The 24053-nt window shown below is 39.2% G+C and overlaps 1 protein-coding gene across 8 annotated transcripts in view; it reads left to right on the top strand.

The window, feature by feature from the left end:
• The first annotated feature begins 330 nt into the window (after nucleotides 1-330).
• Nucleotides 331-24053, top strand: part of DUSP16 (dual specificity phosphatase 16) — a 90463-nt gene continuing 66740 nt past the window's right edge. The window contains exons 1-3 of one of the 8 annotated variants that reach the window (XM_081796112.1): nucleotides 331-1070; nucleotides 7607-7735; nucleotides 9306-10234. The gene's annotated coding sequence lies outside the window, so the exon portion shown is untranslated. The other 7 variants (XM_081796106.1, XM_081796111.1, XM_081796110.1 and 4 more) reach the window with 7 other exon arrangements.

Genomic DNA, 24053 nt, shown 5'->3' with positions numbered 1-24053 from the left:
GAGACGGCAGTGCCCTACATTTGGGATTCATCAGACTTTTGAAGGAGTGATTGTAATTCTCTCAAATCATTGTTTGCGTTTCTTCGTGCTGGTGAGGCAGCTGGAAACAGCGCAACCAGGAGGAAGAAGCTCCGGGTCTCCGGGGGTAAGTTGGGGGCGGGGGGAGGAACACGCTTAAATACCTGTTGGGGCGCAGCCCCCGGCCCGGGGTCGGGGCTGGCGGGCGCGCGGGCGCGGAAGGAGGAGGCCGCGGGGGCCGCCTCCTCGGGCAGCCCCGGCTCCTCCCAGCGGCGCCTGCGGAACCTGCCAGTGAGTCGCCGAACTCCGGAACGGAACGTGACCCGACCCCTCCCCGAGCGGCCGAAGCGAGGCGCGGAGTCGCGCTGCGGACCCGGGCGGCCGCGGGATGGGCGGGCGGGCGCGCGGCCCCGCCCGGCGCCCACCGCCCTGCCCTCGCCTGTCTCCTCCTTTCCCCGGGGCTCCGCTGAGTTCATTCACTGGGATTGGTTTCAAGTGACGCCATCTCTTTATTTTTAAACCAATGACCTCATCCGCGCTTGAAGTTTCCTGACCAGCGACTCTTTCTCTTTCCCCCCAACCCCCCACCCCACCCCCCCGCCTTTCCCCCTCTGTCTGTGTATCACTGTTTGGGGGGCTTTAATCAGTTTTTAAACGATTATTATCACTTCTCCCTCCCCCCCTCCGCTTTCCCCACGCGGCCCCCCACCTTCACCTCCCCAAGTTCTTCACCCCTTTCAACATTGTTTTTTCAAGGCTGACGGGGGGGGGGGGGTGTGGTGGTGGAAGAGAAAGAGTGAAGAAAAGTTGCAAACGTCTTCCCTCTTTCTAAGCTTCCCACCCCCACCCACCCCTCAGAGAAGGAGAAGATAATATAGTGAAAAGAAGAGGAGGAGGAGAGCGCGACGGGACGGACGCGAGCGGGAGCGCAGCCGCCCTCCCGGCTCCGCGGCGGCGCCTCGCACGCCGGGCAGGCGAGGGGGGCCCGAGGGGAGACGCCGTGACAACTTTCATTTCCCCCGGAGGGAGTCGGGAGGTCGGCGGCCCCAAAAGTAAGTGGCCTCCGGCCGGCGGCGCGGACCGTGCGGGCGGGAGGGCGCGGGGCTCTGGGGGCGCCCGCCCGCGCCGGCAGCATGGACGCTCCGCGGCGCGCCCCGACTGTGTGGGCGCCGTGCTCTAAGCCCCGCGGGCTCTGCCTCCCCGGGCGTCCGGGCCACCTTTCCGGGAGGCGGGGTGGGGGCGACCGCGGCCCCGAGCTGCACGAGCGTCTGAGCGGGGGTGTAGGCCTTGTAGGGGGCCGGGCCGGGCGGGAAGGGGGCGGGCGGCCGGGCGCGGGGTCTCGGTCCGTGCGCCCCCCGGCCGCGCCGGGGCGAGCGGGCCCGGCCGCCGGATCCCGCCGCGAGGAGCCGCCGCCGCGGGACGCGGTACCTTCGCGGGCGAAGCTGCTCACTTCCAGGCGCGACTGTTACACAACACGCCTGCCAAGTGGGGCCCCGGCCTGACTGTTCCCATTATCCCAAATTCGCCTTTGGTGTAAGCAGCGAGGCCACCTGGGTGGTGACGGTGCTGCGTTCTCCAACCAAACCGACCAACCAAAAACTCGGTTTTCACGCTGGGGCCCCGGTCACGGTGTTGGGGGCGCGCCCGTGACTTCTTTATTTACACTAGCCGTAAAACGTGAGAAATAAGAAAGCCCAAGGGGGCAACCGAGGGTCTGTTTATCATGTATGGCTTCAGGTAATAAAACACCAGGGAGAAAAATATTTATGCAAAACTGAAGTTTTCAGATAATGGGTTAATTTCCTAGAACAAACCAACAAAAACCCGGTAATTGAGAAAATACGAGTAGATCTGAAAATGAATGGATACTGCAAAATCCTAAAGGAGTTGATTAAATGCCAGCTGCCAAGATCCTAAAGCCCTGGGTGTTTTCAGATTTTTTGGAGAAAGCACACCTCTCACCAGCCTGCGATGAATAAAGTGGAGAGGAAAAACCTGTTGCATAATCCCATTTGCCGTGGGGTTTGGTGTGCCGTCCCCTTGAACCGAGGGGAAGTGAGTTAAGATGCAGGGTTTTTAAAACTCTCTGAAGTTTTTATTTACCCAGTGCTCTGGCTGCCACTTCTGCTTTAAAAGATTATAGGTAAATACTCTGCTCTTACAAGTGAACCAAACCTATCAAACCTGTTTAGAAAATGACCAGGTATGTTTCTTTTCTTTCTTTCCGGTGTGTGTATGTACGTGTGTGAGAAACTTACCATCCATGAAAGACCTTCTAACTACTATTTGGGGAACGTAGGCTGTCAGAAAAATGCCTCTTTATGCCACCCATTTTGTGGGGCGGATTGAGAGTGCACTTAGGTGACAACTGTTTCCTCAAAGGATGTATACGATTTCAAATTCCATGAAGAAGAGCGCTTTTTAAAGTTAAGGTAAATTTTTAAAGGAAGAAAAGAATTCTTACCAGTTAATTTTTAATTATTTACCTTTCCTTAATTTTTAATTATTTACCTTTCCTTGAGAATCCTGTATATTGGTGGACACACAGCTTGGGAGGCCGTAGTTAATTGAGATTTGTGGAGTTCTGTATTTGGTGATGACAGCAAGCTGGAGAAATAAATTGAAAAACTAGGAATTTGTAGCTTTTGGTAGGTATTTTCATCAGAATGTGACGAGAGACCGTGAAAATTTTTTTGGTTTTTGTTTTTTAAAACAAAGTTGTAGAATTCACTGAGTTTGAAGACTGTTGTGGAAGGTTGCTGTTAAAAAAAATGGGGGGGACGGTGGTTAACACTGAACATCCTATGTGAAAACTTGAACTAAGTAACACCAGCCCAAAGAGTTGGTTTTTGGGTAAGATAATGTATACTTATCAAAGTTCCACGTGGGGGAAAATTAAAAATGGTTTATTCTGGTAATATGAATAGTGTATGAAGGAAAGTCGGTTCAAGCACTGTAACCTTACATTCACATGTAAAATAATTGAATAGCTATAAAGTAAAAATAGTCATGAAAAATTGAGGATTAGGGGTCTCTGTGGCCAAAAACTTAATGGCAGTAACTGTAAAGGGGGCAGAGGGAAGGTCCTGTTAACCCAGTTCTTTTCCTTTTTCTTACACGTTTTAAAACTATTTGTAGAAGTGATGCTGAGATCAGGTCTGAGATAGGTGCAGAGTTTAGGCTGGGGTCAGAATGGCCAGGGTTGATGCTGTTTTCTATAAATGCTTGTATCCGGAATTTGATTCCATAGAGGTTTTGGTATATGGGATTATATATTGATGAAACTGATTTACATAGCTGTCCAGTATTAATGTTTTCCTATTTTCAACCAGTCACAATATTCTAAATATAATTTGCTAGAATTACCATGGAGTTTATCCTAGAAACCTAACTTTTCCCGGATTATCAAAAAAAAAAAGAAAAAAAAAGTGGAATTTTCTATCCTGTGTTACTGATTAAAAATTTCACTGAACATATCTTTAAAATGTTTTGCATTCTCAAGGAAACACTACTTTAAATTGAAGAAGTAAATTAATATAGAGTAAGTTGATTTGGATCAGAATCCCAAGAAAAGGGAGGAAATAAATCAGGGGAAACAGAAACCAGATTTTATGATAGACTTCAACAGATTGGAAAAACTAGTTAAAAGGCTTCATAGGAAAAACCACAGTGGATGCTTAATTGGCTTTTTAAAAATTGCACCAAAATTTAAAACCAAGACACATATCCACCATCATAAAAGAAAATATTACTAATATTGTCTTAAGCAAAAATGTAATTAAGAAAGTAAGTCTTGCCCAAAGCCACATATGATATATTCTAAAGCCAGATGTCAAATTTTTTTGATTTTCTTGTGTTGTGGATAATCTCATGTTTTTATACATTCCATTAGTCCAGATGATCAACGGTTGGCTATGTAAAGGGATGAAGTTCATAAAGGTTGGCTGGCTTTAAGAGGAGGCCATTCTCAAACACTGAGAAAGGGAGTTTGAAATTTAATCAAATAAATGACTGGAGGAAACAGAAGTGACTCAAAAAGAAGGATTTAAGGCAGATTACTAAGAACAGGTACAAAGAAATAATAAAAGCTTGCTAGGGGTACAATCGGTAAAGAAGGAAATGAGATACATCTTGGCATGAAAGAAAAAAGGCATAAAGGAAAAAACTCTTCAATACCAAGGCAACAAGAAGGAGGTAATGAAACTTCACCTCCTTAATTGGGATGAGATACCTCATTATAGGTATCACCAGAAAGTCATGAGTTTCATTACATAAAAAATTTAATCTTGGGGGAAGGGATGGGTAAAGTAAATTATGAGCATAAGTCCTAACTAAATGAGAATTTAGAACTTGAAATTGCCAAATATAAATTTAAAATGGAGACCCACTGCAATTTCAATTAAGTTATTAGAAAGGGAGATAGGTTATAAAAAGTTGAAACTATTGACTAAATTGATTTCTAGATTAACTACAGATATAAATCAATCAAAACATTTATTAATGATATACTGTTTACATATACTGAGGTGGATACCAAAAGCTGGAGACATGGATCCATGCCCTTAATAAGGGGAGGAGGATTATAAGAATTTGTAAGGGAATTACGTACATATGAAATGATACACAGTTATCAGACAGCTGGGAAGTGCCAAATTCTTGGTGTAAGGGAGAAAGAGATTGGGGCATCGGGGGAGGTAATGGGAAGATAATCTTCTATTAGAGATAATAGAATTTGACCTTGGCCTTAAAGGATGGTTAACATGTATGGAGGAAAGGAAGTGGGGGAGGTCATTCATCCATCTCTTCATCAAATTTATTTGTAGCCTCTACTATGTGCTAGACGCTGTTCTAGGAACTGGGCATACAGTGGAAAATAAGAAAAGTTTTTGTCCTTATGGGGCCTTACATTCTAGTGGGAGAAGAGTGAGGGACAGTAAATAAGTAAACATTACATGGAAAATCTGATGACAAATTTTGATGTCCAATGAAGATAATAATGGGCAGGGTCAAGGAAATTATAGAGGGCTAGTTACAGTCCCACTTATTCTGTGAATAACCTGTTTTGTGTGTGATATCCTGATGAATGTTGATGATACAACTTTTTAGTATTTATTTGCAGTCCAAACCAATTTGTGTAAAAGTCTACACATTATCTTTAACCATTTTTTTTTTTTAAAGAAACCTACGTAATATTTTTTTAGATTGAAGCATTCAGGCTTTGAGTTTTTAACTCATTAACAATTTACCTACGATTCTTTTGCTACCATTTGCCAAGAACCTCCTGTTTTTGCAGTGATGTTAGTATGATTGTTTACAGCTTACCTAGGGTAATGATGTACATATTGGGCTGTATGCTTAGATTCTCCGTCAGAAGCAATATTCCTGTAGCCATCGTGCTGTAAAGCGAAGCTAAATTCCAAGGACAGGTTGTTTTGATGGTACCTTCTCGAGAACATATGAAAACCAAAGATGTACAGACAGTAGAAGTAAACTGTTCATCTTAATGATCGGGTAAGAGAAATAAGGTAAAGGGTGACACCTCTGCAGGTCTTGTCCACACAGTCCAAGATTCCAGTGGCTATTTTGGGCTGCATTGTATTCTGTGTCCGTAATTATGTCTTCTTCAATGTTTGTAAGGGAGTTAGGGGTCTTGCTGGAAATACTGTCTTAAGCTTAGGAGCTTTATACTGTTTTTCTACAAATAGTAGAAACTTGGAGTGAAATGTCAGTTCCGAAATGGAGAAGTCTGGACTCATTGTAGTTATCTGACCTTTGGGTTTTCTTTTGTTGTTGAGAAGATGTTCTTTATAGTGTCACTGAAATTTTTTTAGTGACTATTTCATGATTTTGGACACATTTATGAAGTACTTCTCAAGCCTTCCTTAAGAAATTTGTTCCTTCGTTTTCTCCATCATTTCTGTAGTTTTAAACTGAAAAAGAAATATATATATATATATATATATATATATATATATATATATATAGCTGAAATTAAGATAAAAGATTTATATTAAGCATATATTACGTGTGCTTCTACATTCTGACGTACTTGGGATGAGCCTGTGGAAAAGAAAAGTTTTCAGAGGAGGTGGGAAATTCTTTAGCATTCCCTTGATTTCCTTCTAAACTAAATATTTAGAGAAGAATTGTAGCTCTAAATGCCAGGGGTGTGTGGTGTGTATGAGGACAGCAGAACTCAGATTTGTCTTAGTGACTGGGTGAGGAGTGGGGCAGACTGCAGTTTACAGAAAAAAGATGCACTGTAAATTGTGATGGTAAATGGCAAGGTAATTACTAAACCGTTTCCATTCTTCCCCTTAAAATTCATGAGGATGGGCATGTGTAGAGAGGTATATGCTACTTACTGTTTGTATTGCAGCTCCTGTCCTAAATAGTGCTTAGTAGAGTCGTCTTTGGATAAATATTTATTGAATAAATTCTCAGAACTGGTATTTTTGATCATTATGCCTCTAGCTTAGAGCATTGTTTTTTGAGCTTTGAGTTGAAACCTGCAGGGGGTTGCCTTATAGCCTTGGGCACCTGACTTGTTTGAGGAGTCTACTCACTCTAGAACCTGGACCCTGACCTCACCTCCAGCTTGCTTGATGCCGGCTGACCTCACCTCACCTTGTCCAAAGCAGTAGGGGTGGGGGGGTGGGGGGGTTGTCACCTATCAACTCCTTCTTTTCCTGAGTTGCTAAGCTGTGTCCTCTTCTGGTCACTTCTCAGAACACTGAAGTGTTGCCAGTCTGGCCTATCTTATCATGGGTTTCTTTTGTTATTTTTGTTTGTTGTTTGGTTGGGGGAGAGGCATATTCCTCAGGAAGATAGTTCTTGACTTTGTTTTGTAAACTGTACATGGTATATAAAGCATGGTATTATTTTCTTTTCCTTCCTAGCTTTAGCTAAAAATCTAGGGTTCTTTTGAAAATGAACTGGTAACTGATCTTTTGATATGAACCAACTAAAAACACTGTTTTGTTTGTTTGTTTGTTTGTTTTGAGACAATCAGGAAATTAGAACATGGAGTGTGTATTAGATGATATTTAAGAATTACAACCATAAAGTTTTTATCCATGTTAATAGTATTGTGGTTATGTTTAAAAAGTCTCATCTGTTAGAGGTACATACGGAAGTTTTTATAGGTAGAATGAAATGATGTCTAACACACGTTTTTTAAAAACTTCAGGACAGGCACAAACACACACAAATGGAAATAAGTAAAACAATATTGGCAAGTTTTTGATAATTTTTAAGCTAGGTGATGGGTATATTGGGGTTTGTTACTGTTTTCTGTATTTTTATGTATATTTGGAAATGCCCATAATAGCTAAAACATATATTGTCAATTATAACTGTAAAGGAAGTAATTTAATACAGTAAAGTTATGTGGTTGGACATTTGAACTAATTTTTGATTATCTCCATTTTGCATTTTCTATAAGTTCTTTTAGTAATGAATTTTTAGAAAAAGAATTTTGTAGAAATTTGCCTTTTAGAAGTGTTTTAAAACTCTTAACTTTGAGACCTTGTAATGATATACTTGTAGTTTATAAATTGCTTTGACGTATTTTGTCTTTTATCCTCAGAACAAGATACGAGTTATCCATTTTACAGATGAGGAAGCTAAGACCTTAGACTAAGTAATTTATCCAGATCCCAAAACAAGTAAGAAGTGGTGCTAGCCCTGGAGCCGAGATCCTCTGATTCATTTTCAGGTGCTTCTTTTTTTATATACACATTCTTGTAAGTGTTCTTTTTTGTGGTGTTATAAACCAGTGGTTTTCAAACGTTGTGGTGTCAGGACATCTTGTACGACTTAAAGATCATTGAGGACCCCAAAGATCTTTTGTTCATGTGGACCGTATCAATATGCAACATATTTTAAATCAAGAAATGTTTAATATGTTTACTCGTTTAAAAATAACAGACTCATTAGGGGCTCCTGGGTGGCTCAGTTGGTTAAGCGTCTGACTTCGGGCCATGATCTCATGGTTCGGTTGTTCGAGCTGCGCATCAGGCTCTCTGCTGACAGCTCAGAGCCTGGAGCCTGCTTTGGAATCTGTGTCTTCCTCTTTCTCTGTCCCTCTGCCACTCATGCTCTGTCTCTCAAAAATAAGTAAATGTTAACAAAAAATTAAAAATGACAAACTTATTAAAGGTTAATGAAAAAGATCTTCCAAAACAAAAAGTATAGTGAGAAGTATGACATTTACATTTTTCCACTTGCTTTACTATGTTGTTTATTTTTTTAATTTTTATTAAAAGATCTTTTTTTTTTTTTTAATGTTTATTTATTTTTGAGAGAGACAGAGCATGAGCAGGGGAGGGGCAGAGAGGGAGACACAGAATCTAAAACAGGCTCCAGGCCCTGAGCTGCCAGCATAGAGCTGGACACGGGGCCTGAACTCACGAACCCATGAGACCATGACCTAAGCCAAAGTCGATGCCCAACCGGTTGAGCCACCCAGGTGCCCCTACTGTGTTGTTTAATAGACAGTTGGATTTCCATAACTGCTTTTAGATCCAATCTGTTGCAGTACAGTGTTCGGTTTGAATTATATGAGGAAAACCCTCAATATACAGATATATAGTTGAAAAAAGAGTGGGCTATTTTAATATCTTTTCATGTAATTGTGGATATCCTTTGTCACGTCAAAACTCAACAAGTTGTACATTCTGTCTTTTATTCATTCTCTCCCTCTTCTCTCTCCTTTTTTCTTTCTCTTCCTCTTTTTCTTTTTTTCCCTCTCTCCTCTAGTTCTCTCTTTCTCTCTCTCTTTCTCTCTCTTTCTCTTTCTCTTTCTCTTTCTCTTTCTCTTTCTCTTTCTCTTTCTCTCTTTCTCTCTCTCTTGCTTCTTGGGGGCAGAGAGAGAATCCCAAGCAGGCTCCACAGTCAGCTTGGAGCCCAATGCGGGGCTCGAACTCAAGAACCGTGATATCATGACCTGAGCCGAAATCAAGAGTCAGACGCTTAACCAACTGAGCCATCCAGGTGTCCCAACAAGTGGTAGATTCTTAAAAGTTAGTTGCAATATTGAATATGAAACCATATCAGTGAATTTTTTATACTCTGTAACATTAAAATTTTGTTGGTCTGTCCTTGAACTTTGGATGGATCTTTGACCTGTATGTGATTTTGAAACATCACGTGTTGGTGATTTGAAAAATAATGGTTTACTGAGTTATGCAGATCTTTCAGATGTTGACATATTTGATTACACAGTATTTAACAAATCACATTCTTTTTTTTTTTTTTTTTAATGTTTTTATTTATTTTTGACACAGAGACAGAGCTTGATCGGGGAGGGGCAGACACAGAATCTGAAGCGGGCTCCAGGCTCTGAGCTGTCAGCACAGAGCCCGACACGGGGCTCGAACGCACGGAGTGTGAGATCACGACCTGAGCTGAAGTCGGATGCTCAACCGACTGAGACACCCAGGCGCCCCTAAATCACATTCTTTTATATGTCCATTATTCTCATCAAAAAAGTCTTTCAGTGTTAGGAAGTGGTCAAGATTTTGCTGTCAAGTTCAGGTTTTCAAAAATTCTTATTTTATCTTGAAAGCTCAAATTTTATCATTGTCAACAGATATTGTCAGTTTTTTCCTTGAAGTGTCAGGCTCACTTTATTCATGTTAGAGAAAATATCTGCCACATACCTCAGTCTGATTAGCCATTGTCTGCCACTCATTCTTTTAAGCAAAAATGGTATTCTATGAAAAAATCATGGTTTAGCTCCCAACTCAAACAATTGCATAAATGCTTTTCCTTAAGGCAGCTGTTGTAGTAGGTATGCAGCAGAAGTGTTTCTTGTATACTTACCATTTCGTCACACAGTATTAAAAAGACCAAGTTCTCAGGAGTCAGATGCAACAAAAATAATAACTCTGACTGTTTTGGCAAGGACATTGTGAAGTGAAACCGACTTTTTTAAAAAAATGATTGATGTAGTGAAGGATATAATTATTACTAGTATAGTTCTGTACTTCTGCCTTGATTTATGCTAAAGCACCAGCAGTTTTGCCCACCTTTGCTTTTGTACCATTAGAGCAGATATCAACATGGTTTTTTCAAGATAAATCATGAGACTCAAAACATTATTTAATACTTGGAGTAATTCAACAGCATTTATGTTCGTTGCCAACCATTCACATGAAAGAAGACCTTCTTCGATGATTAGTTGGCATGGATACTAGAAAGTGAAAACAAAACAGTAAGTCCACCCACATCTACGGATCTGTCCACTTATAAAGCATAAGTACCGTCCTTAAGGCAAGATATTAACTTGTAATTCATGTTTGCAACAAAATCTTTAATTTGATGAGATACTGCATCATTTTTTTAAGTGGCACTGCTGTGATTCCTTTTACTAATTTTTCATCCAACATTCAGCAGTGTTAACCATACCAACCAGTGCAATATGGTTATTTACTTTGTATAATGCTTCAGTGGTCTTTTTATTTCTTAAAACATTTTTTTATGTTTATTTTTGAGAGACACAGATCATGAGCAGGCGAAGGACAGAGAGAGAGGGAGACACAGAATCTGAAGCAGTCTCCAGACTCTGAGCTGTCAGCACAGAGCCCAACTGTGGGCTCGAACCCATGAACTGTGAGATCGTGACCTAAGCCAAAGTCAGATGCTTAACTGACTGAGCCACCCAGGCGGCCCAGCTTTTTTATTTCTAACATGAAAAATCTTTTGGTTTTAAAGAGCTCATCATGTCAATGACTAAAACACTTAATTTCTTTAAACATGAGATGAATTCATTGGGTGATAATGAAGTTGTGGAGATGATAGCAGATATTAGCAGAAATTGCTATTGCTGAGAGCATAGAAGTACTAAGAACACACTCCGTTAATTTCTGAAAACGTACATATTTATGCCTTAAACTTTCTACCTTAGAAAATTAAAAAAACATAAGAATCTGTTAGTTGGCAGCATGATACATTATCATCACACACCACGTATCCTCTGGATTCACTGTTGTACACTCATGAGAGAATGAGAGCAAAAAAGGCAGATTACATCTTTGTATTACTAAAAATAATTTTGCCATTGTGGATCCCCCAGAAGGGTCTCAAGGGCCTCCCACCCAAGAGTCTCTGGATCACCCTTTTAAAATGCTGATATAGGGGCGCCTGGGTGACTCGGTTAAATGTCCAACTCTTGATTTTGGTTCATGATCTCATGGTTCATGAGATTGAGCCCCATGTGGGACTCTGTGCTGACAGCGTGGAGTCTGTTTGGGATTCTCTCCATCTGTGCCCCTCCCCTACTCATATTTGATGTCTCTTAAAAATTAATTAATTTAAAAAATGCTGATATAAACTAGCACCATGTCCTATCATATTTTTAGAGGAGTCTAACATAGACATCTATAGCAATTAAGTAATGTTTCCATCTTGACTGATTAATTTGTCAGGAAGAAGGGAGTATGCGATTGTGTGGGATGAGCCATGTGACCCAGAGACCATAATGGGTGGAAGGTCATAGAACATCAGAAAGTGGTTGGTAAAGGGTAGACGGAAGGGAGGAGTCGGTAAAAGCATTCTACAACTTAACAAAAAATGAGCATTTGTTCTCCTGTTTTTCTTTTTGTAAACTAGAAAAGCTATTAGCCCATATATACGTACATATATAGATATACGTTCATACTCATTTGTGTCTGGGCTCGAACTCAGGAGTACTTGGTCTTTTTTTGGGGTGAGGGGAGCAGAGAAGAGACAGTATCGTAATTAAGAGGATGGGTGCTCATCACAGTCATTTGTTCTTCCAACTAGGGAGGCTGTTGACCTTTCTTTCCTGAGGAAGCTGAGGGATGACAGAAGACAAATGAGGTTAGAAAGAAATTCTGAAAGAAGAGTGAGTGGCATAGCCATTGCCGATCATGGGAATAGCTGTAGGCAGAACTGGGCTGTGGACGGAAGTGGAGAGATAAGCACTGGAGAGCAGAGAGGACTGGGGGTGAACTGGGTTCTCCCGTGTTCCGGGCACTGGAAGAAGTACAGAGATGGGTGCAACAGGAGTCTTGGAGCTGAACATGTATTTGAGAGAGTTCTATCAAAATACAGTTAAAATAACTATTTTAAATAATTGCACTGGATAGTCTGCAATTTTTTATGTCTTACCAACATTTAGATTTAATTATTATAACCCATGTATTTAATTACAGTAGGAGAAAATAACTATGCCACGAGTTTGGTGCAATGCTGGTAAGTCTCTAAGCTTTGGTTATGGCATCAGTATATGAAAATAGTGGCCGGGGCAGGTTTGGAACTGAAAATTCAAGAGGGAAGTTTGAATACTTTATTTTTTACTAACAGGAGACCGAAGAGTTTAGTTCCAATAGATCTCCTTTATCAGTTTGTTATATATGTGGTATTTATTTCCAAAAAGGATTTGAGATGGCGGAAGGAAGGATCTAAGTCAATAATCAAGAACAAACATGATTCTAAATTGTGTTTTTTTCCCCTATTCCCTACTGATGACATTTTAATAGAGACATATAGTTGAGGTATTGTAATTAAATTGGTCTTTATTTACTATGCAGGAGAAATATAATCCTGTCCTCTCTTAGTTGCATGTAGCATAAGCAGAGTATATTGTAAAGGGAGTGAGTTTGGGCAGGAAGATCATAGCATGTTAGAGAAAATTTTTTAAAAAATTCAGGACTGCTTTCAGCTGTAGTTAACAGAAAGCCACTAGCAGAGGTTTAAACCATAAGCCGTTTATTATTGCACAGTTCAGAGAAGTTCAGAGGTAGGTGGTCTCTGTTGGTTTAGCTGCTCTGCAGTGTGCTCAAGGCCCCAGCTTTGCTCTGGTCTTTGACTCTGCCATCTTTTTGCATGTTCATTATTGCCACCAGGTAGCAAAATGGCTGCCTCACTTTAGACATCACATCCCTTTTCAAGGCAAGAAAGAAAGGGAACCAAGCAAGCAATCCCTCCTGTGCTTGCCTGACAGAGAACACAGTCTTTCCCGGAGGCATCCATCCTATTTTCTCTGAAGTCTCATATGCTTGAACTGTTTTACAAGACTGCCCCTAGTTCTAGGAGAGGCTGGGGAACTGTGTATGGCTAAGGGAAATGGCATGGTTGGGGTAGTGTGCATCATGTATCATTTCCTAGGCTTTGACACGTTGCATGCTGCCCAGGAAGAACTGGGATTCTGTTAGCAAGTTAGAAGGGAAGCAATGTCTGTTGGGTAGCTTTGTGTCTGTCACAAATATGCAGAAAGGAAAGCCCAAAGGATACTAAGTAATTTGCTGAAACAACTTTCTTTTAGTCTCGAGAGTGTTTTGAGTGTTCCTCCTCAAATAAGGCCATATCTATTTTCTTGTTTTAGTGGAAGGTTATACAGACCTATATCCGTTAGTTCTAGAGCTAATTTAAACACCGTTAGGTCTCAGTCTTAGTGTGACATAAGAATATTGTATTAGATAATCGCAGATATAATCTCCAGTTCTAAAATTCCTGTCTCCTTTTTTTCCCTGTCTTGACCACTCCACATTTATTATCTTTTTTCAATCAAAAAAGTGAACAGGATTAGAGAGAAGATACGAAAACGTATGGTGTTTCCTAGTCATCTTGATAGCTGCGTAGGATCTTTAATAAAGATCTTGATGGCAGGGCACCTGGGTGGTTCAGTCTGACTCGAATGTCCGACTTTGGCTCAGGCTGTGTATCTCACGGTCTGTGGGTTCAAGCCCAGCTTTAATAAACAGTAAAAAAAAAAAAAAAAAAATTAAAAAAGATCTTGATGGCACAGAAGGTTAAAGTTAAAATGGGGTTTTGACTTTTGGGCAGTTACTTACACTACTACTGCCTCAAGTTTCTGCTGAAAATGAAAACTAAATATTTTTATTTTAATAGAGGAATATGTATATGCATGTGTGTAGTCTATAATCAAAACACCCTGGGTACAGTGTTCTGAGAAATTGCCCTTTGTCCCAACAGGAGGCATTTTATCTTTATTTTTATTTTTTAATTTTTATTTATTTATTTAACATTTTTTTTATGTTTATTTTTGAGAGAGAGACAGAGCCTGAGGTAGGGAGGGGCAGAGAGAGAGAGAGAGAGGGAGACACAGAATCTGAAGCAGACTCCAGGCTCTAAGCTGTCAGCATAGATAGAGCCTGACATGGGCCTCAAACTCACAGACCTCTAGATCATGACTTGAGCTGAAGTCAGCTACTTAATGGACTGAGCCACCCAGGCGCCCCCAACAGGAGGCATTTTAAACTCTATTGTTAAAAACCTGGTAGAACATCCCCTTTTGCTTGTTGGGCATTTGTTCTTATTTGTTAATACTGTTCACACTGCATATTTGCTTTAGATAAAATTAAAGGACAACCAAAGGAAAGTGATCTCCTTCATGCATTATGGCAACTAAATTTTACTTGATTGAGGCAGAAACTTTGAGGTTTTGAGTGCCTTAAAAAGGGATTCTACTTGTGTTTCAGCAAGAGCAGTGATCTGCTTCCTCATAAAAAATCCTGTCAAGTTTATATGAATTTGGATATACAGTGAGTTGAAAATCGTATTCCCACCTCTAGCAAATTGCAGAGCAATTACACTTGCTTATAAAAGAGGCTGTTAAAATGTTAACATAAAAAGTTTTAATCTTCTATCCAACAAAACTCTTATAGAACGATCCCACTGCATTTTATTTGTGGTTTATTTGTGGTTTATCAGTATTGGGAGACCCTGGAGATTAACATTGTTAACTGTGGCATTTAGGGGACTGAAAGGCACCTGCACTTTTGGGTGTATTTTTCAGAATAAAATGCATGTATGTATAACAATTTAACAGCTGCTTAAAACAGCTTAGGGGTAGCTTAGGGGCATTTAATTTCGTTACCACAGAATATCCAAATATCAGAAACTTTTTCTTCTACAGAAAGCCTCTTAAGTATGTAATTAAAGCAATTGTTTTCATTTTTCCTTATGTGAATGACTAAGAGCCTTGTTAATGTAAATATTCAGGAAGCTTGATTTTATAACCAACAATAAAAATCTTGTACAGCGGAAAACCCCATCTCTTGTCCGCAGTCCAACTGAAAGACAAACTCAGGCGTTTTTTTTCTGGCAGATGAATGACCCTTGTGGAAGGATCTTAGATGCTGTCAGTGGCTATCTCATTACATAATGTAATTAATGAGATGTTAGTTTAAAGAGAGTATTTTGGGGGGGCGGGAGGGGGGGAATTTCCAAGTACAAAATGTAGGCAATGTGGTATTCACTTGCCAGGAAAAAGTAGTTTTATACAAGTTTTTAGTAAAAGTTATTGTGAAATCATTGGAGATTTTTATTATGGAAATGACCTTAATTCATTCATTAAAATAAGGACTTTGGCTTCTGAGTCTGGTAGGCTTTTTTTTCTGGACAAAAGATCCATTCTTTTTGCCCGTGGTCATCAATATGTCATTGTTATCAGCACAAACAAGTATTTACTGAGTGACTTCTAAGAGTGAGGTATTAGAAGGGATGCAAAGAAGTATAGCATGTACTTGGTCATCAAGGAGGTTATACTTGTCACCATCTCTTTATTTTCTACTTTTCATGATTTAAACAAATCACCATAAAAGACTCCTTACTCTTTTCCCCAGGGGTTCTTCAACTAGGGGTCCAGCACACTCTATTTTCCTAGGCTGAGGGATAAAGTCACAATTAGAAGTGGAGGCCAGTCAACTCGAGGTCCTCTCCTGGCCGTTTCCCCTTCCTTCCTATGATTGCAGACTTGCCCTGTTTGCTCTAAGAGGATTGTGCTAGCCGGCTGTTTCTATAGGGTAGTTGGGGAGAAGGAAGACAGGGTCCTGCAGCAGTTCTTGGCTCCTTTCAGAATATGGAAGGTTGTGTGTGGAGGGGTGGGAGGGCCGCTTGGGTGGCTCCGTCAGTTAAGTGTGTGATTTCGGCTCAGCTTCATGATCTCATGGTTTGTGAGTTTGAGCCCCACGTGGGGCTCTGTGCCAACAGCTCAGAGCCTGGAGCCTGCTTCAGGTTCTGTGTCTACCTCTCTGTCTCTTCCTCTCTTGCTCGCGTGTGTGCTCTCTCTCTCAAAAATAAATAAACATTAAAAAACAGAATATGAAAGGTTGGGAAGGACACAGCAAGAAAAAGTAAGAGATCTGTTGTCATTTTTTCCTTTTTTTTCTTAGTAAAAACAACATAAAATTTGCCATCTCAACTAGTAGTGTTAAGTACGTTCCCATTGTTGTAAAACATACCTTTAGTATGTTGTAAATTTTTTCACCTTGCAAATCTGAAAACTCTGTACCCATTAAACAACAAATCCATTTCTCCCTTCCCCCAACCCCTGCCTGGTAACCTCCATTCTCCATTCTGTTTCTGTGATTTTGACTATTTTAGATACCTGATGTAGGTGGAATCCTATAGTATTTGTCTTTTCATGACTTGTTATTTTACTTAGCATAATGTCTTCAAGGTTCATCCATGTTATAGCATGTGACAGGATTTCCTTCCTTTTAAAAGCTGATTATCGTATTATCATTTCATGTATAACCATGTTTTGTTTATTCATCTATCGACGGACATTTGAGTTGCTTTTAGTTATGAATAATGCTGCTATGAACATGGGTATACAAATACCTCTTAGAGACCGTGCTTTCAGTTCTATTAGATATATATCTAGAAGTTGAATAGCTGCATCATTTGGTAGTTCTGTTAATTTTTTGAGGAACTACCATGCTGTTTTGCATAATGTTCACACCATTTGATAACTCCATCAACAGTGCACAGTGGTTCTAAATTCTTCACATCCTGGCCAACACTTGCTATTTTCTGTTTTGTTTTGTTTTGTTTTTTTGAGAATAACTATTCTCATAGGTGTGAGGTGATAGTTCATTGTAGTTTTGATTTGCATTTCTCTGATGATGCTGAGTGATGATGATGAACATGTTTTCCTATATTCGTTGGCCATTTGTGTATCCTCTTTGGAGAAATGTTTAAGCCCTTTGCCCATTTTTTAGTTGGGTCATTTGATTTTTTTCTTTGTAAGATGCCATTTTCTTTTTAAAATGTGAATTGGCAACTTAGAACTACTCAGAACAGGTGTGATAACGCAGGGATACAAAAGCAGAATGAGTGGAATATAGGAACTGGGGAGTAGCCTCCCCCATCTCTAGCCATTACCAACCAGTACAGCTTGCTTAGTTGAGGGCTTTGTATTCCAAAGAGGATTTGAGGTCTCAGGGTCATTCTCCTACTCTTCTCTTCCTCCTTGTTACTTACAAAACCATGGGGGTAGACAAGATGATAACCGAGGTGTTAAAAATTCTTAGGTTTTGAGAGTTACTGCCTTTTACCAACTGACCTCTAGCAGGTAAAATTTCCTTCAGACCTCAGTAACACTGACCCCTAGACTAAGAAATCTTTGTTAATGGCTAATAAGAAGCACTCCACAAAAGCTTTGTCAGATCTTTGGTTTTTTAACTTTTAATTTGACTTATTTTGTTCTTCATACTGTAGTATCACCCTCAAATCCTGAGGCTAAAGATTAGTTCTTTACTGCTATATACAAGTCCTTCAGTGGGTATGTTGTACTTTGCCCTGAAGATATACAGCAGTTGTTGTTTTTTAAAAACCTGCTCACAGTCATGAGGAAATAGAAGTCAAAGTTCATTTGGCAGTGTATTTGTTGTTGTTTTAAATTCATAGCGCAAACAGAACAGCCAGTCTAAATTCAGTGAATTTTTATTTTGGTAAAACTAGCTATTTTTTGTGTGTATGTGTTAAATGCCATCTTTAAAGAAGTACTACCCAGCTGATTATTTATTCCCTGTGGCTTTCATAGTGATATTGTGGTAGTAATTAAAAGAAGTCATCTGATTGTGGTGGTTGAGGTTGAAGGGTACTGTGGACTCTGCTATAGTATGCTTAGAATTACTTTTAGATTTCAAGTACTTGATATTTTTAATTTTTTGCATCTTATTGATACTATTTGGTAGATAACCAATCTTAAGGGAGTTCATCTTAGTTATATGCAGTTATATATTACCGCCATATGGTGCTGTGACTTAAAATGTTGTAATATTAACATCACTCTATGAAGTAATAAGAGAAACAAGTAAAATCCAGTAAACTGAATAGAATGGGTAAGGAATACACATGGTGACCCAGAAAGAGACTGGAATTCATAGTGCTTGCAGTAGAGTTCAAGATATCCAGTCCAGTATTGCCTTTGTGTTTGGCTATCCATGACATCTACATTGCTTTCTGGTATGTTGCTAGATCTTGATGGAACATTACCAATCCCTGCTTTTGCCAAAATACTGAATAGAGCTGAGTGTGTGAACAGGGGAGGTAAGGCAGGAGTCTAAGGTAACTTCAGAGAGCTACATTGTGGGAAGCTGCCAGAATGTTCAGAGCCACGTAGGTCATTCTTAACCTAGATTATATAGAACTCAAGATTGAAAATGCATTTGATAACATTATGACAATTTCATTGCAAAAGATTATCTAGATCCTGTGGGGCTTCTCATCACTATCTCTCTGATTATGATTGGTGGTTTAGTTGTGAAACAACACAACCACAGGAAAACAGGTAAAGTGAAAAGATAAAACTAACTCATGGCTGGTAATTAGTAGGCCAGAATTCATTAATGTCATCATTATCAAAAAGGTGTGGAATTATCATTATCAAGAGGGTAGAAGATTTCCCTTTCAAATGATAGAATTTCATAAATTTATAATCTATAAAACTATCAGATATTTTCATTATTTATCCAGTTATTTATGTTGGATGGGAAATACAGCATTTTTATACTATAGTTCCGTTTCTGGTTTCTGAAAGTGTATAATGTTACTCTTGTTACAACATCAATATCATTTGTAGTGGAAATTATTTTCCCTTTTAGATGCTTCAGAATCCACGTTTAAAAAAAATTTTTTTTTAACATTCATTTTTTTTGAGAGACCGAGAGTGAGTGGGGGAGGGGCAGAGAGAGAGGGAGACACAGAATCTGAAGCAACCTCCAGGCTCTGAACTGACCACACAGAGCTCGATGCGGGGCTTGAACTCATGGACTGTGAGACCATGACCTGAGCCAAAGTCAGACGCTCAACTGATTGAGCCACCCAAGTGCCCCATAGAATCCACATTTTAAAAATTAGAGTGGTACACATGCCTCTAAGACTGTGATTTGCTCACCATTTCTCTAATCTGTTTTGTGTTTGGTGGGGAAAGATTTGCTAGGAAATGTGACTAAAGTGATCATACAATTTTGGCTAGATAGTAGCTTTTACTTTACTTACTTAATTAATTTAAGGTTTATTTATTTTGAGAGAGTGAGAAAGAAGGCGCTTGTCCAAGCAGGGGAGGGGCAGAGAGAGAGGGAGAGAGAGAATCCCAAACAGGCCTTGTGCTGTCAGCCTGGAGCCCAAGAAAGCAGGGCTCAATCTCACAACTGCCAGATCACGACTCGAACTGACATCAAGAGTGAGATGCTTAACCAGCTGAGCCCCCCAAGCGCCTTAATAATAAGTAAGCTTTTTCTAATTAAATATGGACTATATATGTAAACATTTTGATAGTATTAAGAAATCATTATAATTCACATTAACTATAAAAAAGTAGAAAAATCCTATGACTATCTCAGATTCCAGATGAAGCATTTATTAAATGATACAAAGCTCTTAGCAAAGAAAAATAGGACTTAACTAAATATGATACTAAGTTCTGGTGAGGATGGAGAGCATACAGAATTTTCATGTGTTGCTGGTGGGAGTGCAAAATGGTACCACTGTTTTGGAAAACAGTTTGGCAGTGTCTTTTAAAGATAAGTGTATGCTTCCCATATGACTCATCAGCCCTACTCCTAGGTATTTACTTCAAAATGAAGACTTATGTTCACACAAAAACTTGTATTCAAATGGCTGTGAGCTTTATGTGTAATCACCAAAAAACTAGAAAGAACTGAAATGTCCTACAACTGGTGAATGAATATACAAAGTGTGGTACATCCCTACAAAGTATTGATGTATGCAACAATGTAGATGAATCTTAAAGGCATTATATTGAGTGAAAGACGTGACTCTTGAAAAGTTATGCATGGTATGATTCAATTTAAGTCATATTCTAAAAAGGCAAAACTGTAGATATGGAGAACAGGTGAGTGGTTGCCAGGGTTTGAGGGTAGGGGAAGGTGTTGATTACAAAGGAGTGGCATGGGGGACTTTTGGGTCAAGACTCCTAGAACTGTATACCAGAAAATATGAATTTTACTTTATGTAAATTAAAAATAATACTTTGTTAACAGTAAATTCAGTAATATTCCTAGGTACCAGGTTAATATACAAAATAGGTATTTCTGTATAACAAAATGAAATTTTGAGAAAGATGACATTTCTAATACCAAAAATTCAGATACTGGGGCACCTGGGTGGCTCAGTTGGTTAAGCGTCTGACTTTGGCTCAGGTTATGATCTCATGCTTCGTGAGTTTGAGCCCCACATTGGGCTTTCTGCTGTCAGCACAGAGCTTGCTTTGGATCCTCTGTCTCCCTCTCTCTCTGCCCCTCTCCTGCTTGTTTTCTCTCTTCCTCTTTCTCTCTCTCACAAAAATATTTAAAAAAAATTCAGATACCTAGGACTAAATAAATCTAATAAAACATGTCCTCTAAAACCATTACACATCTGATTCTAAAATTTATATGGAAACATAAACAGCAAGAATAGCCAAGGTAATTGAAGAGAAGCAAAATTGCAGGATTAAACAGACCCATAAAAGTGTGTGTATGCAATATATATAATTATATATATTATGTACATCTATCCATACAAAATTTATTATTAAGGTGGCATTATACAGCAATGTAGAAAGAAAAGTCTTTTAAATAAATGATCCTGGGTCAATTGCATGTCCTATCCATATCAGAAAAAAACTAGTTTTGACCCCTACTCACATCATCCATAAAATAAATTCCAGGTTGGGGCACCTGAGTGACTCAGTTGAGCATCTGACTCTTGTTTTCGGCTCAGGTCATGATCTCAGGTTTGTGGGATTGAGCCCTGAGTCGGGCTCTGTGTAACAGCACAGAGCTTGCTTAGGATTTTCCCTCTCTCTCTGCCCCACCCCGATACGTGCTCTCTCTCTCAAAATAAATAAATAAATAAACATTAGAAGTAAATAAATATGGGGTGCCTGCATGGCTCAGTTGGCTGAATGTCCAACTTCGGCTCAGGTCATGATCTTGTGGTTCATGAGTTCAAGCCCTGCGTCAGGCTCGCTGTCAGTGCAGAGCCTCCTTGGGATCCTCTGTCCCCCTCTCTTTCTGCCTCTCCCCATTAAACAGTCAGTCAGTCAGTCAATCAGTAAATTCCAGGTCAATGGTAGATCTAACTGTGGAAGGTTAAAAGTTTCTTAGAGGTGCCCAACGTATTAATCATCAAAGAATGCTGAACAGAATCACAGTAAATTACCACTACACACTGAACAGAATAGCTGAAATTTAAGAGCAAACAAATAACAACAAAAAACTTGAAAGCAGCAAGTGTCAGGAAAGATTCAGAGCAACTAGTACTCTCAAACACTGATGGTAGAATTGTAAATTTGTAGAGCTTCTTTGGAAATTTTTTCATATGAGGTTAAAGCTCTTCCTACTTGTCATACCTGTGATCCAGCAAATCTACCCGTAAGTGTATATCCAACAGAAATGTGTGCTTATGTTCACCAAAGTCCTGTCCAAGGATGTTCATAGCACAATTCATAACTGTAAACTGAAAACAACCAATATGGCCTCTCAGTAGAAGAGTGAAAAAATATCCTGTCATCTATTCAGCGAAATACTTATAGCAGTGAACAGGAAAATCTTGGTATTTACAAAAACATGAGCTCAAATATAACGTTGAAGAAAAGAGTTCTAAAATAGGCAAAACCAATCTGTGATATAAGAAGTCAGGATAGCAGTGACCTTTAGGGAAGGAGATTAATTGATGGGTTAGTGTATGAGGCCAACTTCTGGAGTGTTCTATTCCTTGATCAGGATGGTAGTTACATGGGTATGCTAACTTTGTAAGAGCTCTTTGGCTGTATATTCATATTTTTATGCTTTTTGGTAGACGTATTTGTATTTTTAAAAGTTTATTAAAAGATATTTTGAGTTAACTAGGAGAGAATGGCATCCAGATTGTATTAGTTTCTTTTTGCACTGGGAAAATTTGTATTATCAAGTGTTGTAAGAGAGAAAATTATTTCTATCTACAAATAGCTTCATAAATACATGTAGAGAATGGTTTTAAATTCTTTCCTAACTAAAACAAGGCATGCCTGAGCTTCTTAGGTTTTAATTGCTTTTGTTGCTGGGGAGAAATCCATTCTTCCTCTATCCATGTTTTGTTGATTTTTTTTCTTCACAAAACAATAGGTTTTTGAAGTAAGTCACAGAGATGAAAAAGTACAGCATAGGGAATGTAGTCAATGATATTGTAATAATGTTGTATGGTGACAGATAGTGACTACACTTATTGTGGCAAGTACTGAGTAATATACAGAATTGTCAAATCATTATGTTGTATACCTGAAACTAATAAAACGTTGTCAACTATAGTTTAATTAAAACAAATGAACTTAGGTAAATTTTTGGAAACCATTCTACATCAATACATGTAGATATTTTTCCATAGGGAATAATACTACACTGATATGATAGTATATTTAACCCATTTATTGTTTGCTGACATTGAGATTGTTTCTGTTTCTGACTTTTTATAATTATAAACCTGTTTTTCAGTGAACTATATTTCACATGTAATATACTTGGGCAAATACTTATATGGGACAAATTATTGGAAGTAGAATTTTTGTACCTTAGAGTATGCATATTTTAAGCTTTTTGTTTGGAAATAATTTTAAACTTACAGAAAAGAAAAAATCAGCTATTAACAGTTTGCTCCCTTTGCTTTATCATCTGTTCTCTCTTCACATATATACATAATACATTTTCCATTTGGGAAGAATTTGGACACATCATGGCCATTTATTCACAAGCACTTCAGTGGGTCTCCAGAGAACAAAGGTATCCTCCTACCCACAGTAGAGCTGTCCACCTAGTAAGCCTAACATTGATTTAATACCCTCATCCAGTCGATCCTTTGTATTCTGGGTCATGTCAGTTGATCCAATAAGATCCTTCACAGCAGGGGCGCCTGGATGGCTCAGTTGGTTAAGTGTCCGACTTCGGCTCAGGTCATGATCTCATGGTTCATGAGTTCGAGACCCGCGTCGGGTTCTGTGCTGACAGCTCGGAGCCTGGAGCCTGCTTCCGATTCTGTGTCTCCCTCTCTCTCTGACCCTCCCCCCATTCATGCTCTGTCTCTCTCTGTCTCAAAAATAAATGTTAAAAAAAAAAAATTTTTTTTTTTTAAATAAAAAAAAGATTCTTCACAGCAGTTTTCCCCTCTAGTACAGGACCCGGTTGAAGATCAGATACTGCGTTTACTTGTCATGTATATTTTTAGTTTCCTTTCATTTGCTATAGTACCTTGGCCTTTCTTTGTCTTTCTCTTTTTGATGACAACTTTATTGGGATATAATTCACATACCATAAAATTTACCCTTTAAAAATGTTCAGCTCTAATTTACAACTATAAAATTCTTCCTTTTAAAGTAGAAGAAAAGTCAGTGTTTTTTAGTATTCCCACAGAACTATGCAACCATCACAACTATCTAACTCCAAAACATTTTTATCACCCCTCCCCCCCCAACCCTGTGTACATTAACAGTCACTTCCCATCACCCCCATCCCACCATCCCAGGTAGCCTCTGGCAACCACTTATCTACTTTCTGTCTTTATAAATTTGCCTCTTCTGGGCATTTCATATATTCATAGTCATATAATATGTAGCCTTTTGTGTCTGGCTTTTTTTTTTTCTTTGTTTTCAAAACTTACCCATGTCGTAGCAGGTATCAGTATTCATTCATTTTTATGGCTGAATAATATTCCATTGTGTGGATATATACTACATTTTGCATATCTATTCATCAGTTGCATAGCCTTTCATCCTATAAATG

The sequence above is a fragment of the Panthera onca genome, chromosome B4 (assembly GCF_046562875.1).
Source record: "Panthera onca isolate mPanOnc1 chromosome B4, mPanOnc1 haplotype 2, whole genome shotgun sequence".
NCBI lineage: Eukaryota > Metazoa > Chordata > Mammalia > Carnivora > Felidae > Panthera > Panthera onca.
The sequence above is the reverse complement of the archived record's forward strand: the minus strand, read 5'-3'. Positions and strand labels throughout refer to the sequence as shown.